Source organism: Bos javanicus, chromosome 8, assembly GCF_032452875.1.
Source record: "Bos javanicus breed banteng chromosome 8, ARS-OSU_banteng_1.0, whole genome shotgun sequence".
Lineage (NCBI taxonomy): Eukaryota > Metazoa > Chordata > Mammalia > Artiodactyla > Bovidae > Bos > Bos javanicus.
In genome coordinates, this window is record NC_083875.1 from 105,839,618 (window position 1) to 105,858,078 (window position 18,461).

At 43.3% G+C, this 18,461-nt stretch overlaps 1 long non-coding RNA gene across 1 annotated transcript in view; it reads left to right on the plus strand.

Moving 5' to 3' along the window:
* Window positions 1–7,226, plus strand: part of LOC133253466 (uncharacterized) — a 61,395-nt gene extending 54,169 nt beyond the window's left edge. Inside the window, exons 4-5 of the long non-coding RNA XR_009738306.1 lie at window positions 6,085–6,266; window positions 7,067–7,226. This is a non-coding gene — a long non-coding RNA (uncharacterized LOC133253466). The remainder of the gene's footprint in view (window positions 1–6,084; window positions 6,267–7,066) is intronic.
* The last annotated feature ends 11,235 nt before the right edge of the window (window positions 7,227–18,461 follow it).

Sequence of the window (18,461 nt, forward strand, 5' to 3'; positions counted from 1 at the left end):
GTGCTGATCCTCTTTGATTAGATTCCACAGATTGCTCTGCAGTCTGTGGAATAATGCACTGTATTAATTTCCTGTCGCTGCTATAACAAATGTTACTGGCTTAAGCAACACAGTACTTATCTTACAGCTTTAGAGGTCAGAAGTTTGAAATAAATCTCATGAGGCTAAAATCAAGGTGTTGAAATGGTTGCATTCCTTAGGGCAACTCTAGCTAAGACTCCATCTCCTTGTCTTTTCTAGACTCTAGAAGCTGGCAACCTTTCTTGGTTTGTGGCTCCCTTCTTCCATCTTCAAGGACAGCAATGTCCTTGACACATTGTCATCTCTCTGATTCTCTTTTCCTACCTCCATTTTCAAGTTCTAAGGTCCTTTATGATATGTTCAGTTCAGTCGCTCAGTTGTGTCCGACTCTTTGTGACCCCATGAATTGCAGCACGCCAGGCCTCCCTGTCCATCACCAACTCCCGGAGTTCACTCAAACTCACGTCCATCGAATCGGTGATGCTATCCAGCCATCTCATCCTCTGTCGTCCCCTTCTCCTCCTGCCCCCAATCCCTCCCAGCATCAGAGTCCTTTCCAATGAGTCAACTCTTCACATGAGGTGGCCAAAGTACTGGAGTTTCAGCTGTAGCATCATTCCTTCCAAAGAACACACAGGACTGGTCTCCTTTAGAATGGACTAGTTGGATCTCCTTGCAGTCCAAGGGATTCTCAAGAGTCTTCTCCAACACCACAGTTCAAAAGCATCAGTTCTTCGGTGCTCAGCTTTCTTCACAGTCCAACTCTCACATCCATACATGACTACTGGAAAAACCATAGCCTTAGGAACATACAAATAATTCAGGATAATCTCGTCTCAAGGCCAGCTGATTAGCAATTAGAATCTCACCTATAGCATTATTTCCTATTTGCTACATAATCTAACTACACAAAGTGCAAATGTTAGTCACTCAGTTGTGTTCGACTCTTTGCCAACTCACGTAGCCTGCCAGGCTTCTCTGTCTATGGAATTCTCCAGGCAAGAATACTTGGGTTGGGTTGCCATTCCCTTCTCCAGGGGATCTTTCCAACCCAGAGATCAAACCCCAATTGCCCACATTACTGGCAAATTCTTTACCATCTGAGCCACAAGGGTTCCATGAATTAGGAGGTGAATGTCTTTGAGGGTTTAGGGGACCTTATTCTGCCTGACACAGGAACCATTGCTAATTCTGTACTCCTAAAAAGAAAAGAGTGTTAAAAAGAAATATGCAAATGAGCTTATTTACGAAACAGAAACAGACCCACAAACTTAGAGAATGAATTTACAGTTACCATGGGGAAACAGTGAGGGGAGACGGGATAGTTAGGGAGTTTTGGATTGACATATATACACTGCAATATTTAAAATGGATAACAACGAGGACCTACCGTGTAGTACAGGGAACTCCACTTAATGTCATGTAACAACCTAAATGGGAAAAGAATGTGAAAAAGAATAGATACACATGTGTGTATTACTGATCATTTTGCTGACACCTGAAACTATCACCACATTATTAATCAAGTCTATTCCAATATGAAATTAAAAGGTTTAAAAACAAACACCAGAGTAGAAGGAGCCTTTGCCTTGGGGGCTCCTGCTCATCCCTCCAGACCCCATCCTAAAAACCAAAGCACAGCCTAGGTATAGGAAGTGTTCTTGATGCCCAACATCATATCCCTTCGGCCTCTTACCTTAGTGTAGCTGTGATGGATAATTACGTGCATTTTTGTTTTAACCCATCTCAGTGGTATCCTACCAACTTCTACAGGTTTCTCCCTATGGCTGTTCTGGAACTACAGAAGCCTGCTCATCTTCCTATGTAGACATGGCCAGCACTGGTTGGGTGGAAGCTGATGAATAAATGCCCAGCCTCTGGGAGAACATGGGTAGAAGCTCAGCTCACATGGTTTCTAGAAGGGTCTCAGCAGAACCATAACAATCCTCAGCTCATTAACCCCACTGATTCGCTTTCCTTTCTCCCCTGTCCCTCTCTCCCCACTCTTTATCCTACCGCCTGGATCACCTCTCAAATAAACTGCCTGACACCCAGACCTTACCTCAGACTCTGCTTTTGGAGGAAACCAAGCTGAGACTTCATGTTTGGTGTTGGCTGAACAACCATGCCTCAAGGTTGAAAGAACCCTAACCATTACGCAATGCAGCTTGTGTAGAAATGTCTAGAGCAGCTTGTATGATTCAAGAAAGCCCTCCAGTCTGTAATGTCTCTCACGAGAGGCTGTGCTGTCTCTGATTACATACCTCCAGGGATGCGGAGGTCACAGCTTGCCCATGTTGTCGCATGAGGCAAACCAGCCTAATGTAAGACAGCTGTCAGTAAAAATGTGCTTCCTTGAGAAAAGCTCTCATTACTCCTAGTTCAGTCTTTTGAGTCCTTTTGTAATGTCACATATTCTTATAAAAATGCTCAGAGACTTAGAGACCAAAACACTTTCCTTCTTTATATTAAGCCTAGGGCCTTCAACAATACCACACAAACTCAAAAGTCCTTACAGCTGACGGAATCCTCTTTGCCAAAATACTTAAACGTTTGTTCATAGCGAAGCAGAACATAGTAGTTCATGAGTAAGCAAGGTGACTTTGTTTAAAAATCTAAGTTCAAAAGTCGTCGATGTTACTTGTTACCTCTGTGTGCATGAGGAAATCAGCGTCATTTGCCAAGTTTCAGTTCCTTCATCTGTAAAATGGGGATAATGAGACTCCCCTGAGGGTTGTCATGAGGAGAAAATCTATTAACACATAAACGATGTGGGGAAAGCTCTGAAATGTTGTTACTCATAGAAATGATTCAGTTGTCCAATTTCAGCTCTGCCTCCAATCAAGGAATAGAAGATCTTTACAATAAACATGGAAGTAGAGCCAAGATTATAATGAACTGTGTCTCCACTTTTAAATGACTAAGATATTCTGTACTGAAATGACAGCGACCATGGTGAATTGTAGCACTGAATTTCTGCTGTGCCTTCGTTTGGTTTGGTTACCGATACTGTGAATCAGCTTTATTATGTGGGACCAAATATTGTTCCGTGTCCTGACACTTTGCAGTCTACAAATCCTGGTCCTCACCACCTCCCTTTGAAATCTTCTCACAGCAGAGGGGAAATGGAGGTTCTGAGGAGGAAAGGGCTTACTGAGCTGGTGAATTGGTGTCAGAAAGCCGGTTGAGAATCTGAGGCAGAACCATACTGGCCAATGCAAGTACAAAGGCCCTGTGGTTAACCTTGGCCTGTTCAGAGTAGCACATACACTGGTGTGTCTCTGGGGAACTGAGTAAAGGGGGCAGTGGTAATAGATGAGAGCCGAGAGGCAGGCAGGAGTCTGATTATATGGGGCTTTTTAGGATATGGGGAAAAGTTCATAATTTATTTTTAGTAAGATGAGAAATCTTGGGAGGTTTTTGAAGGGGAGTAACATGATCTGGTTTCTGTTTTTTAAATCATGAAGTGTTGATAATTGACTGTGGAAAGGGAGCGTGTCCCAGGGAGACTGGTTAGAAGGCCATTAAGTAGTCTATGTGAAAGACGATGATGGTTTGGAATAGTGTAGTAGTGGTAACAAGCCTTGGATTCAGGACGTATTTTAAAAGTAATGCAGTTAAGACGTGGGCTGAACTGGACATGGGTAGTTAGAGAATGAGAGGAGTCGAGAATGACGCCTACATTTTTGAGCCTGGACAGATGGGAGCAGGACACCATTTGGTGGAAATGGAAAACTGTGTAGAAGCCGTGGGGATGGAGGGCAGAGGGAGCCAATGGCAAGCAGGAGTTTTGTTTTGAACATATGACATGGAAAATGCCCATTAGGTATTCAAGTTTTGATATCATTTGTATAAATAAAGTTTTAATCTGCAGATAATTGGTGAGATCACAGTGTGAGAAAAAAAAAAAAATTGTGTCATTGTTATATCCATAGCATTAAATACTCATAAAGTCAATAGAACCACCCAATGGTGTTGAGTGTTCCTCAAATAGGGGAGGGCCTCAGACTGAGACCTGGTCTTCCCAGGTGTGGAAAAGGAAAAGGAACCTGTAAAGGATGCTGAGAGAGGCCAATGAAATAGAAGGAACCTGAGAGAGAGTAGCTGCTGCTGCTGCTGGCTGCTAAGTCGCTTCAGTTGTGTCCGACCCTGTGCGACCCTGTAGACGGCAGCCCACCAGGCTCCCCCATCCCTGGGATTCTCCAGGCAAGAACACTGGAGTGGGTTGCCGTTTCCTTCTCTACCTGTATGCTAACTGGAGCACGTATTTCAAGGAGAAAGTGAGGAACAGGGTCCAATGATGCTAATAGAATAAGAATAAAATAAGGTGACTGACAGCCCGCATAAAACACATTAGCATATCAATGTGCCCCCTAAGGACCTCTTTACCTTTATGGAATCTATTTCCCAAATTCACTTGCCCAAACCACAATTTTCTAGTTAATATCAGTTACCATGCATGGAATACTCAGTTCATAAAATGTTGTTGTAAATTCAAGGAAGGGAGAGGAACTGATCACCTGTGATCCCCCCATTCCCAACTCCGCTGCTTCTTAAGTGAGATCCATGAAAACTGTAAAGAAGGGTGAGATGGCACACATCCTTGTAAGTGTGGGTAGCCTCTTGGTCTGATGTCAGTTGGGCAAGGCCTGGTTTCGTGGATATAAGAAGACCTCACATATGAAAAGAAAGCCACAAGCAAAATCCAAACCACAGGCTTCAGAGGTTTGCTTGTCACAAGCCAGGTCTGAACATTGGCAGTGCCACTCTGGAGGACCTGATGCAGAGTGGGCAGGACCTCGCCTGGCCTCGGCACCACCCTCCCTTCCCCAAGTCCCACATTCCAGCCTTACTTAAAGAGAAGTGTCAGAAAAGATTTTTCTTTTCCAGATCATTGGCAAATGTTTGCTCAGATCTATTTTGGGGGCATTAGCTCAACACTGCTGTCTTTTCTTCGCAAAGAATTAGAAGAGTGTTTCAAAACCACATTTATTTTCTCTCTCTCTCTCTGTCCCTTTATCCCTCTGTTCTCCCTATTTTCTTTCCTTGCCCCTCTTTCTGTCCTTCTTTCTTCCTTGAAGTACTTGAGTTCTGCATGGGTTTTCTCTGTATGGCATGGAAAGGTTGTTGTAGCCCAGGACTTGCTCCTCTGTATTGCTGACCCTTGGCTCTTTTAGCATTCATTTACATTGTAAACCAGAGCAGCTGCAAGGGATACAGAAACTTCCATCAACCAACTCAAGGTAAAACTGATCTCATCCTACATATTAGGATCGTTGTTGAAAAACAGGGAAGAGAGATGGATAACTACAGAAAGTGTGAGACACCCACTTTCCTCGCTGATGGCTGTGAAAACGTTCTCATTGAATCCTTCCAACTGCTCTGTAAGGGAAGCACCGTTGTACCCATTTTAGTCTATAGTTCGGGACACTAGGGCGTGTTGGGGTGAAGGGCCTTGCCCCCCATCAGTCAGAAGTGGCCCATCAGTCCAGGCCTTCCTCTCTCTGTGGCCCAAGGTTTGCACTTGAACTTACCCAATAAGGGGCACAGAGAGAAACAGGAAAGCAATGATTATCTTCCATGAGGAAGGATAATTTATTTAAGAAAGGTAATTTATTTAAGAACACAAGATAAGATGCACTACCCCTACCCTTTTGGTAAAAATCAATTTTAAGCACATCTCTGTTCTTTGTTTTTACATGATTCCTATCTACCAGGCACTGAGCTGGATACTTTGCGTGATCCCTGAAAGTCAAAACAAACTTTTAGGTAAAAAGAAAATGCACACTTTTTTCCTTTCTCCTTTGCTTTCTCCCTTTTGTTAAAATTCCCCTCTAACGTACTTCCCAGCTCACAGAATATTTTAATGATTATGCTGGCCGTAGACACACATACCCTAGAAGAGTCATCAGCGTGTACTCCCAAGTTCTTTTCCCAGATTGGAAAAAAGTTATCATTTTTCCCATTTGACATCTTAAAAAACCATATATACTGAGAATGGCATAAAAAGAACCCATCTCATCATCTTAAAACATCTCCAATTTTTTTTTTCCTATTTCTCAGCCAGAAGTTCTCCCTAATTTGGCATCGCAAAATGAACAGGAATGTAGGAGGAAGCTTTTATTTCTCTTAGAAAATATGATCTACTCCTGTTTTTGAATCACCTTCAAAAAGCCAGCTATTTGGTCCTACACAGTCATGTTTCAACTGCAAATATGGGGGCGTTGACATCTTGGTGAACTGCAGTAAGTATTAGATTCTTTCGGCTGTCTTGTTTCTCAGCTCCTACCAGCAGCCTCAGTACTGGACCAGCCCATATTGTAATCCAAGGCATCTAGCCACTGTTCCCTCCAGGGGCCCTCTTCGACCTACCCAGAGACCAACGGTGGTGACCATCTTCTGCCCACCCCACTTTGTGAAGAGCGATGCCCACAGTGGCCTTCCCTTGTGGCTCAGCTGGTAAAGAACCCGCCTGCAATGTGGGAGACCTGGGTTCCATCCCTGGGTTGGGAAGATCCCCTGGAGAAGGGAAAGGCTACCCACTCCAGTATTCTGGCCTGGAGAATTCCATGGACTCTATAGTCCGTGGGGTCACAAAGAATCGGACAAGACTGAGCAACTTTCATTCATGCCCTTAGTGAGTGTATGAAACCCTGGTCTTTCACGCATTCCCTTTTGGCTTCAGAAACGAGGAAAAGGGATCAGATACAACTGTGGCATGAACCTGAAGTGGCAAAAAATACTAATATATATGTACACACACATGCTTACACATACATACATCAGCAGTCCAAGTTGTTTTGATAAGTTGCTTATACCATAGCCATTTATCAAGACATCTATTATGCATACAGCTGGAGAAGAATGAAAGTCATGGGTTTATTCCTTCAGGATTCCAACTAATCCTTCTTTAATGGCTGGTACAAAGATTTGTTCCTCTCCCAGCAGTTTTGAGCTCTGAAGGGCACTTACGTGTTCCACTGAATTATACCGGATATATCAAATTAATTCTATTAACCAGCTTATCCTCTAAATCTTTAACCAGGCCCTGATACATATGCATTCACTGGTGTAAATGACTTCAAGCAATTTCAGAGCCTGCTCGTTGGAGCTGTAGCTCCATTGAAAGGTGATCCAGGCTCTGACCTTACTGCATTCCTCAATATTAAATAATCGGCTAAATGGTTACAGCCCGTTTTCAGAAAGGGGTACTGCATTCTCTTCTTACCCTCTCCCACCCCATTGCAAGCTTGGAATTTGCCTTCAAACCAATTTCAGGACCCATGAACTGTAATGGGCAAAAACAAGAGCTGTGAGCAACAAGGTCGCCATTGAAGAAGGAAGGTAAAGGACGTCCAGGAATGCTCTTTCTAAATCCAGACCTTGCCCTTGTCCCCTAGCCCCTGCCCATCTACTTGACATATACCCACTTGCACTCTGCTCTCTAGGAAGTTTTCCTTCTCACCTACACACCACAGCTCTAGATAAGTGCCTTTTTGTTTCCTTGCGGTATCTTGTAGTTCCCACCATCAGAAATTATCACAACGATAATATAGTAGTGAGCATTGAGTCTTTGGGGTTTCCGTGGTGGCTCAGGCGGTAAAGAATCTGCCTGCAATGCAGGAGACCTGAGTTCAATCCCTGGGTCGGGAAGATCCCCTTGAGAAAGGGAATGGCTACCCACTCCAGTATTCTTGCCTGGAGAAACGGACAGAGAAGCCTAGAGGGCTACAGTCCACGGGGTCGCAAAGAGTCGGACCTGACTGAAAGACTAACACTTTCACTTTTCACTTCAACATTGAGTCTTTGCTGTGTGCCAAACATTTTTCTAAGTTCTTTATAAATATTAACTTACTTAATCCTTGTTATGACCCTATGAGGCACATATCAGTCTTAACCCAGCTTACATATGGGACAACTGAGAGGCAGAGTGGTTCAGTACTTTGCTCAGGGGCACAAAGCTGGTAGGAGGTAGAACTCAGACTAGACCCAGGCAAGTGGTCTAATTCCAGTATAAAAACGAACACTGTTGAGTGCTAGTTATGTGCACAGAACACATAACACTTGATGTGAAGAGACAGCTCTTGGAAAAGACCCTGATGCTGGGAAAGATTGAAGGCAAAAGGAGAAGGAGGCAGCAGATGGTTAGATAGCATCACCAACTCAATGGACAGGAATTTGAGCAAACTCGAGGAGACAGTGAAGGAGGACAGAGGAGCCTGGCATGTTGCAGTCCAGGGGGTCGCAAAGAGTCAAACGTGACTTAATGACTGAGCGGCAACAAGAGCGTGCGCACATAGTAAGCTGTCCACGTGCTGTACCCCATTCATTCTTCACAGTCATGTGCAGTAGGGGTGGTATAGCAGCCCCACTTTACAGATGCAAAGGCACAGGGATTTGAACCCATATAGTGAGTAAGCATACATTAGAATTCAAACGCAGAATCTCTCTTCAAGAAGCCCAAACTCTCCATCACTATGCCTTAAAAGACATTTTTATAATTGCTCATTTATTTTCCCATGAGCTTTCCTTGTGTGCAAGGAAATAAGTTCATTTTTCTGGGCTGACCATCCCTTGCAAGACAATACCTATGACGTACCTCTTTTTATAAATGTTTGCTGTACTCACATGACCTGAATATATTTTGAGGCTAGCCCTGTCAGTTTGCATCATCAAGGGATAGAGAACTTCGTGAGACAGGAGACTGTATGTCTTAGCTTTGCCCATGTGTTTTTTTATTCTGCCTTTCTGAAAGCTGGTGAACATGTAGACATCTATGGCCCCTCCTTTGCCGTGGAAGCTCACAAGCTCCATGGAGTACAGCTCCAGTGTACATAACAGGACTAATCTGGTGTCACGTGACATAGCTACCTCCCAATAACAAGGATGTTTCATTGTGTGTTACGTCAAAACGGTACCAAGCAGTCCAAGGGATTTACAGGTAATCAGAGTAGAGTTCTGGGCTTCCCTGGTGGCTCAGACAGTAAAGACACTGCCTGCAATGCAGGAGACCTAAGTTTGATCCCTGGGTTGTGAAGAGCCCCTGGAGAAGGAAACGACTACCCACTCTGGTATTCTCGCCTGGAGAATTCCATGGACAGAAGAGCCTGGCAGGCTCCAGTCTATGGGATCGCAAAGAGTCAGACATGACTGAGCAACTAACACTCTCACTTTCAGAGTATAGCAAAAGTCGTAGAGTCAGAAAGTTCTACATTTGAGTCTATCTTGAGGGTATCTTACTTTAGATAAATGACTTTGCTTTGCTTTGATTGTTGGTACAGAAAATGAGTCGTACTTACCTTATAATATCCCATGGTGATTAAATGAGATTATATTCATTAAGTACATGACACAATGCCAGGTACTTCATAAGTTCTCAGTAAGAGGCAGCAATTATAACAATTATGCCAGAATATCTTTGCTTTTCTTCTCCTCACCTGCTGGCCATTTCTTCTCCGTCATATGCCCAGGTGCATTCACCATGTTGTATTTGTAGGACATTTATCAATATTAATGAGAAAAGCAAGAAACTTTCAGTAATAACCTTGTATTTATGGAGCCCTTGCTATGTGCCAGGCACTGTGCTGAGCATTTTAACATATGTATTCCCCACCACACCTTATGAGGTAGGCAAAACAGTTTTCCCCATTTTAAAGAAGAGGAAATAAAGGCTTTTAGAGGCTAAGTAGCTTATCCAAGGTCAGGCAGTCAATAAGTAGCAGGAACGGGATCCCAACCGAGGCAGTCTTAACTCTACAGCCCGGTCTCATAACCAACCTGGCATGCTAAAATTTCCTCCACGTAATCCTGAGTTAGGTCTCTTGTTTTTAAAATGGGTGACAAGGAAGAGCAAACACTTGGAAGGTCAAATTTACCCAGCTGTAAGCAACATTTGGAACTTGGCTTGACAGTGTGGAAATCTGTTTGTTTGCATGCTTTTATGAGTAGCGTTGCTGAGTCCCTTCGTAGCTGTCTTCTGTGTATTCCATACCGATGATCCTCGGTGAACTTTTGGGTTCTGAGAAGCAGCTGGTTGGTTTGCATAACTGCCTTCACCCTCTTCTGGCCCAGAAGTAAAGTGTTCTTAAATCTGACACAAATAAAACTCAGTGACTATTGATTGGACTCTTGACACAGTGTGCTCAGGTTTTCCTTCTGTCATATTTTACTGCATTCCATGGTGATGTTGGTGACCTTCTGAGCTTTCTTTGAAATGTTATTGATCATGCAATTAAACTGCCTCTCAGTGTGTGTCAGAAGTCCAATTCAGGTAAAGCTCCTGCTGCCTCGTTCTTGCAGATCCGATCCTTAATTCCAAACAGAGGCCCTCCTCAGATGTCAGTCATCGTGTTTAAAGTGGATGCGGGTTTTGAAAGGCTGTCTTCAGGGTGGATTGGAGTCTGTGTTACAGAAAGCACATGCCAGCATGCATCTTCTCATCTGTTTCTCCCACTTCCAGGAAAGCAGTATTCTGACTTTTAATTGTTCCATGTTCAGAAGGCAGTCCAACTGGAACAAGAAACACACATTCCAAAGCAGATCTCGCAACTTCTAAAAGCCATTGATATTCACTCTACATTGCAGAATGGCCCAGTGAGAGGCCGAGAGAGTTCATGAGAGAGTCGGAGTGTGAAAGATGGTGAATATACATTGTTCTCCCATTAAGTAGATGGGATCTGGGCCACATTTGGGAGATGATATGAGGAGTCAACATTGATGACCCACCATTTGGAGTGATATCAAAGGCTTTCAAATATGAGATGTGGCAGAGTAGAGAAGGAAAACAGCAGTAGCCTAAGATTCAAGAAATTGGAATGGCGGTCTTCCATAATTCCTGCTATAACTTCTGCAAATCCTGCCTCCTCTCTGGGACTCAACTTTATCATCTGTAAATTCAGAACATGAGTCCTGAGATTCCCTACTGTAGGAACAAGTTTCTTGCTCTGCGTAAAGCCTGCTGGAGACAGTATGTACCAGCCTCCCCACCCCCGGGCCACCCCCACAACCAGAGCAGTTCTCAGGATGCAAAATCTGTAATAACTAGGTGTGAGGAAGAAAGAAATGACTTTCAGCTCTGCTTTCAAGGAGAAAAAACTCACCACTCATTGGCCCAAGGAAGCAGCCAATATTTCCAGAAGTCTGATGTTAACTGATCTCAAATCTGAACCCTTGTGAATTATAAGGCCAATTTTCCAATCAATTCCGGCTGAAATTTAGAACGCTTGTTGAGATTTAGGGGCTGGTGAGAGGATAGAGCTGCAGAATTGCCAGAGATAATTTCTATTGCCATGTTCTGGCACAAAACAAGTCCTTGTGATGATAATAGTCCTTTTTTTAAAAAAGGCACTGGCAAGGTTGCAGGGTGAAAGTAAGAGTGATCCAATCTGGGTGTAAGGAATGCATTCAAGCCCATTTCCAAACCAGGAACAGGCAGGCAGGATTTAATCCTCAAGGTATTTTTAACATCTTACAAAAAGCTGTTGCTTTTGGTGTTTTATTTGTTGTCTTTAAAGGTGGTGGGGGGCGGGGGGAGCTACATGCAACAGCAATGGCAAAATTTTTCCTCCAAACTGGAAATAGGTTAGAGAGAGCTTTCTGATGTTAGTCAGCTAGAAGTTAGTGATTTTGCATTTATTACCACTGTTTAAGATTAGCATTTAGGAAGTAGGACTCACCCAAATGTTAATTCAGTGTAGGGCTATTCAGGGCTATTACCTGGGGGTAAGTACCAACTGTGTGCCTGGAACAGGACTGACCTTTCGTTTAGAGTCCTGATGACTTGGGACTCCACAAGGAGCTATCATGCTCCTGTTTTAGAGGAGGAAGCAGACTGAGCAGTTAAGAAATGTATCCAAGAGTCTGTGCTTGAAAGCTTGGAGATTTGAACTCAGTTCTGTCTGATTTTATAACTCATACTGTTTCTGGAATCCTCTGCCAATGCTATAGGATGCCTGTGACCTATTTTCTGTGACCATGAACTTGACCTCCTGTACTATTTGAGGCATCTCCTATGGAGCTCACCTTCCACCTAGTCACGGTGCAGAAATAGAATCATCGGCCAGTGGACTGATAAAGACAGCAGTTGCGTGAGGGATATTATGTTTAATTTTGAACAATTTGAAACGTAGTGTACGAATAGTAGTGTCTTTCCAGTTATAAAACCAGTTGATATATATCCATTGTTAAAATTTTGGAAAATCCAAAATGTCACAAAGATGAAAGTAAAAATTACTCCTCATCCTGCGAATGTGAGAAAACTATGGCTGACATTCCTTTTTCTGAATTGCATAATGGTTAAATGATCAAATTCTGTAGCCAGATAGGCTTTGGTTCAAATCTCAGTTCAAGCAATTATTAGCGGAATGAATTTGCATATGTGTATATGGGCTTCCCTGGTGGCTCAGATGGTAAAGAATCTGCCTACAATGTGGAAGACCTGGGTTTGATCCCTAGGTCAGAAAGATACCCTGGAGAAAGTAATGGCTATCCATTCCAGTATTCTTGCCTGGATACTGGAGGAGAGGAGACAGAGGAGCCTGGTGGGCTACAATCCATGGAGTCACAAGGATTAGGACACAACTCAGAGACTAACTCATATATAGAGAGATATAGATATATCTATGATTCATCTTTTTATTTCTAATTTTGTTTTAAAATAGCTTATGAATTACATCACTAAAAAAATGAAACAAATAGCCAACACTTCTATAACACTGACTTTTTGACAAGTACTATTCTACAGCTTTACAGAACATTTTAATTGTCAGAAAAATCTCTACGAGATTGTCCCCATTTTACGGGAACTGAAGAGGAAACTAAGACAAATAGAGGTAAAGGATTTCCAAAATCCCGTAGCAAGAAAGCGTCAGAGCTGGAATTTGAACCCAGGAGTTCTAACTCCACAGACTGTGTTCTTAACCATTAATGATACTACTTCTGGTATTATTTAGTATTATTATTGTTTCCTTCATAATTTTTATTTTACAAAATTGGAAACATACGGACATATTGTTTTGTTATCTGCTTTCTTCATTTAACAATATGCCTTGAACTTGCTTCCAAGTCATTAAATACTTTTAGAGAACACAATTTTTTGATGTCTGCGTGGTATTCAATTGAATGTCTGAAATGTAATTAACTTAGCCAAATCTCTATTGTCAGGCATTCCAGATGTTTCTGATTTTTCACTGTAATAAACAATGCTGAGATGAACATCATTGTACATGCATTCTCTAGTTATTTCCTTTGGATAAATTCCTAGAAATAGAATTGCACAGTCAAAAGAGTATGACGCGTTTCATGTGGATATTGGTGCTTTTTGTTTGATTTTTGAGAAATTGCAAATCTCTCTGTAGCCATACCACATCAGGCATACTCCTGTGACAAGGGAACTACTAAAAGTCACAAAACTAGTTAGGACACACACATTACACATAACTCAATATTTATTGTATATAAAACCAATGGTTCATGAGAGCACAATTCTTGCTAATTCATGGTTGCAAAATGTAATAGCTACTTAACCCTACACACTGGACAACCCTACTCCATATTCTGGAGACAATCATGTTCATAGGGTATGAAGGGAACAGTGATTTATTGAGCAATTAGTACGTGTCTGCACTGAGCTCAGTCCTGTAGCGACCCCGCATTGGGCAAAGGGAAACGTACTTCACAGATAGGGAACTGAAAAGTCATATGACTCACGCAGTGTTGCAGAGGTAGTGCGAGGCCGTCAGCCTGAAGCCCTGGCCCGCCAGCCTTTACCCCGCCCCTTCCATATGCCAACACACTACCCCAAACGTTTAAGATTTCTGTCTCTGAACTTGTCAGGGGAAATGATCTCGGGTTCCTGCAACTAGATTTCAGGTTTGGTCTTAGGTCTCTTCTTCATTTGTTAATTACAAGGAGATTGCCTAGCTTCAAACCTCACTGCAGGGGGTCTCCAAATTGTCAATCTCTTTCTCTCTCTCCCTCCCCCCTTTATCTCACTTCTGGAGGCCAATAACTGTATTGACTTTTTAAAAAGAACTCTATAAAGACAGTGACTATTCTGCTAAAACAAAACAAAACAAAAAAGGAACCAGAAGGCATAAAATAAATCAGAAGTGAGGGTGGGGTATGGAAAGGAGCTGGGAATCCCCTCAGAAAAACTAATAATTGTTGATATGAAACTGGCAAGGGGAGGAAAAGGTAGAACCAAGAGCGAGAATTCCAAACACATTGCCGTGGTGAAGGACGCGAGCTCCCTAAAGGCCCTGGAGTGCACGGAAGGTGGGTTAGGATCGCAGCAATCACCTCCTCGTGGAGCCTAGCACAGGAGTCCTCACTCAGCTATAGAGCTGGGTGTGTACAGGGTGATCAAGTCATCTTCCTTTGCAGGGACTTCTCCAGTTGTAGCACAGAGAGTTGTCTCACATTCCAGACAAACCCAGACAGTTGACCACCCTGAGTGGGAACTACACGATAATCCTGGGTCAGACATTCACGGATGGGTTTTCTTAAGAATCACTTAATCTGTTCCTTCATGTTCATTTATTCACCCCATCCTCCATGCCTGGTCACTGGACAGTCGTCTTGTACTCATCTTCATACATGAGATGAGTATAGAAGAGATGAGATGGAGATAGAAGAAAATTGACTTCCATTCTTCCCTTGGTTAACTGTTTCCAAGAGGAAAACGACAGAAAATGTAATCCCATCGTGGGATAAATGCAAAATACAACCATGGAGCAGGCACGACAGGGGCACTGAGGTTGGTACCATTTAGGAAGATGAGAAAAGGCTTCCCAGAAACGGGCTGTCTATACTCAGGACCACAGGTTCTGCAGGACTCGTGCATGGTTACGGATGGTCCAGGGAGAGGGAACAGCAAGAACAATTCAGAGGGAAAGGTTTGGTGAATTTAGGAAACTATAAAGAATTGAGAAGGATGGGATGTACGTACAATTACGACTGATTTGCATTCTATAGCAGAAACCAACACAACATTATCAAAACAAAAATTAATTGAATTTAAAAAATAGAAAAACAGAAAGAATTGCTAGAACATTGGATAAGGGCCCTAATGCCAGGACCCTAGTCAGAGGCAGAGGGAAACAGAAGGGTGATGTTTGCTGAACAAATTCCCACTCGTTACAGAAAAAGCTGCATTTGGATAGAGGAGCAGAGATATAAGACCAGAACTAATGCAGAAAATGGGCTTCCTTGGTGGCTCAGATGGTAAAGAATCTGCCTGTAGTGCAGGAGACCCAGGTTTGATCCCTGGGTCAGAGAGACCCCCAAAGGCGTGACAACCCACTCCCAGTACTCTTGCCTGGGAAATCCCGTGGACAGAGAAACCTGGCTGGCTACAGTCCCTGGGGTGGCAAAGAGTCGAACGTGACAGAGTAACTAACTCATGATGCAGAAAAAAAAAAAAGTCAAGACGTAGTGTTTAGGGATTTTATTTACAATGTGACAGTCATAGATCATCTGTTCATTTATTCGCTAATCTGTTCACAAATTGGATATTTATTTAACATCTACTATTTGCCAGAAATTGTTTTAGATGCTGGAAATACAGCAGTGAATAAAAACAAGGTAAAATTCCTGCCACCAGGAGTCTCACAAACAACAAATAAATATATAAGTAAAGGACTTCACCTCGGCTAGGAACAAATATAGCACAAAAATGCATAGAGAAATGTGACAGTAAGGGGCTGAGTAGTCAGTGTAAACTGGGTTGTCAGAGGAGGCTTCTCTGAAGATATGTCACTTGAGATGCAACCAAAAAAATAAGAAAAATTGGCTGTGCTAAGATAGATTTGGACAAGGGGAACAGCAAGAGTAAGACAACAGCAACCTCAGAAGGCTGGAAACAAAACTAGTAAAACTGGAAGCTGGGAAATGAAACGGAGAACAGATAGGATGAAGTTGGACCATATAGAATAAGACCTTGCAGGACGGAAAGTTCCTAGAAGTTTATCAATGAAAGAGAGATGCCATTCAAACTAAGGCTTTCTACACACACACATACACACACACACACAGCCTGCCAAGTCGCTTCAGTCGTGTCTGACTCTGTGCAACCCCATGGACTGCAGCCTACCAGGCTTCTCTGTCCATGGGATTCTCCAGGCAAGAACACTGGAGTGGGTTGCCATTTCCTTCTCCAATGCATGAAAGTGAAAAGTGAAAGTGAAGTCACTCAGTCGTGTCTGACTTTTAGCAACCCCATGGTCTGCAGCCCACCAGGCTCCTCCATCCATGGGATTTTCCGGGCAACAGTACTGGAGTGGGGTGCCATTGCCTTCTCCCACACACACACACACGCAGCTTTATATACATCCCCACAGACCATCATTCAGTAACCTATATTATTAACATTCCAGCTTTATGACCGTGGGAAAGTCATTTAACATATATACCAGGCATATAGTGGTGAAGAAACAGACACAGTTCTTATCTCCATGGACCCTTGTCTGTCTAATGTTTGGGTTCCTGACCCAAAGTAATTGTCAACCTGTAAAGATTATAATGTCAACACATTATAATGTGTTGCTTTCAGCAACCCCATGGACTGTAGCCGGCCAGGTTCCCCTGTCCATGGAATTCCTCAGGCAAGAATACTGGAGTGGGTAGCCATTGCCTTCTCCAGGGGATCTTCCTGACCTAGAGGCTGAACCCAGGTCTTCTGCGTTGCAGGAGGATTCTTTACCATCTGAGCCACCAGAGAAGCCCATCAAATAGGATTACAAGACAGAAACACCTAGCTCAGCGCCCGGTTCACAGAAAAAGGCCAGTAAACACTGAGCACTTTCCCTTCCGTTATGTAATCATTCATGAAGCCAGCTCAAGGTCTCTTTCTAGATTTAGCTAGTGTTGTGAAACCAGTTAAAATTTCAAGAATATACCACCCCCACCATGGAAGAAGGGATGATCCACATTTTGGTACTCTCATTGCTTCTTTGAAGGGCAAGCCCTTTCAAGGGTTACTAATCCATTCCAAACTCCAGCCGTGATAACCTTAATTCCTTTTTCTAAAGAATCAATGACAGAGTTAGAAAAACAGGATGACCAAAGGTCAGCATACCACCAGATGTCCCTGGGCTGATGGCCAAAACTGTGGAACACAGGTATGTTTGGGGTAGAAGGCTGTGACCGACGCCAGATGGAGAATCTTTTCAGCTAAGCAATTTTGTCGATGTGGCATCTACTCACTTCACTCACTGGAATCAGCGTTATGCAGGGTCATGCACTATACACGAGCTATCAGGAATGGTTACTTATTACCAGCTCAGTAGGTGACCAGGGGCATGTCATTTCCGAAGGAAGCTGTTTGAAGGCTTTTCCTGCCCTTACTTTCCCATGTTCAGAAATTCTTAGAAAAGTGAATGATTGTCGATAGGTTTCAGAATTTCTTTGACTTGAGCAAACTCCAGAGGCATGGGGAAGTTTCTTCAGCCACGCAGGTTCCCAGATCTGAAAGTCTAGCATCGTCAAGCAGTCGCTTTCAACCCCTACTATATGCCAGATGTTGCATGCCAGGAAGTGATTCACAAAAATGATATGAACTAGAATTGTGTCCTCAAGTCATTTATATTCCAGGGAGCATGGCTTCCCACTGCCTCCAGGCTAATGCTGAAACTCTCAGCAGACCCCAGGAGGCCCTTGGCAGGCTGCCTCTGCTCCACCTTCACACGTCCTCTGGCCAAATAAAGGAGTTCTCTTTCCCTGGACATGTCTCATACTTTACAGTCACTGCAATCATGCCTCTCTTTAAATTTCTCCCAGATGATTCCCCAGGAACAATTTGATGCCGTGAAAAGGACACAAATATCAAAGCCAGGTTCAGCCACTCAACTTGCTGTGTGTTCTTCTGCAGGTCAGTTTCCCTCTCTGAGCCTCAGTTTCCCTAGCTGATAAAGGGGTTCAGTTCAGTTCAGTTGCTCAGTCGTGTCTGACTCTTTGTGACCCCGTGAACCACAGCACGCCAGTGGAGAGGTCTATGTCATTTCTCCTCTTCCTTCCATCACTGATAAATCCTAGGATTCTAGAAAGCTAAGCGTAGAATGAACAGGACACCTCAAGAAATGTTAAAGCGTGCCTTTTTGGAGCAAGAAAAAAGAAACATCTTCCTTCGTGGATTCTATCTGCCCAGAATGGTGAAGATGAGGTCCGCTGAGCTAGTTCAGCACGCTACTCATGCTGTTTATCTGCTTCTGTTTCCTGGGAGGCCTCTAATGACACTGATGGAGGGCCCACTTAATGTCATTCATCAGCTCTCACATCTTAATACCACTCCTGAGAAGCATGGAGTATTATTTCCATGCTGCATGTGGGTTAATGTAGAGGCTCAGGGAGGATCCTTGTCTGAAGTTGTACAGAATCCTTGACTAGGTTAGGGAGTCCAGATGCAGATCAGAGCTCAGCCTGTTTCTGGGCCAAAGCCTCCCCTA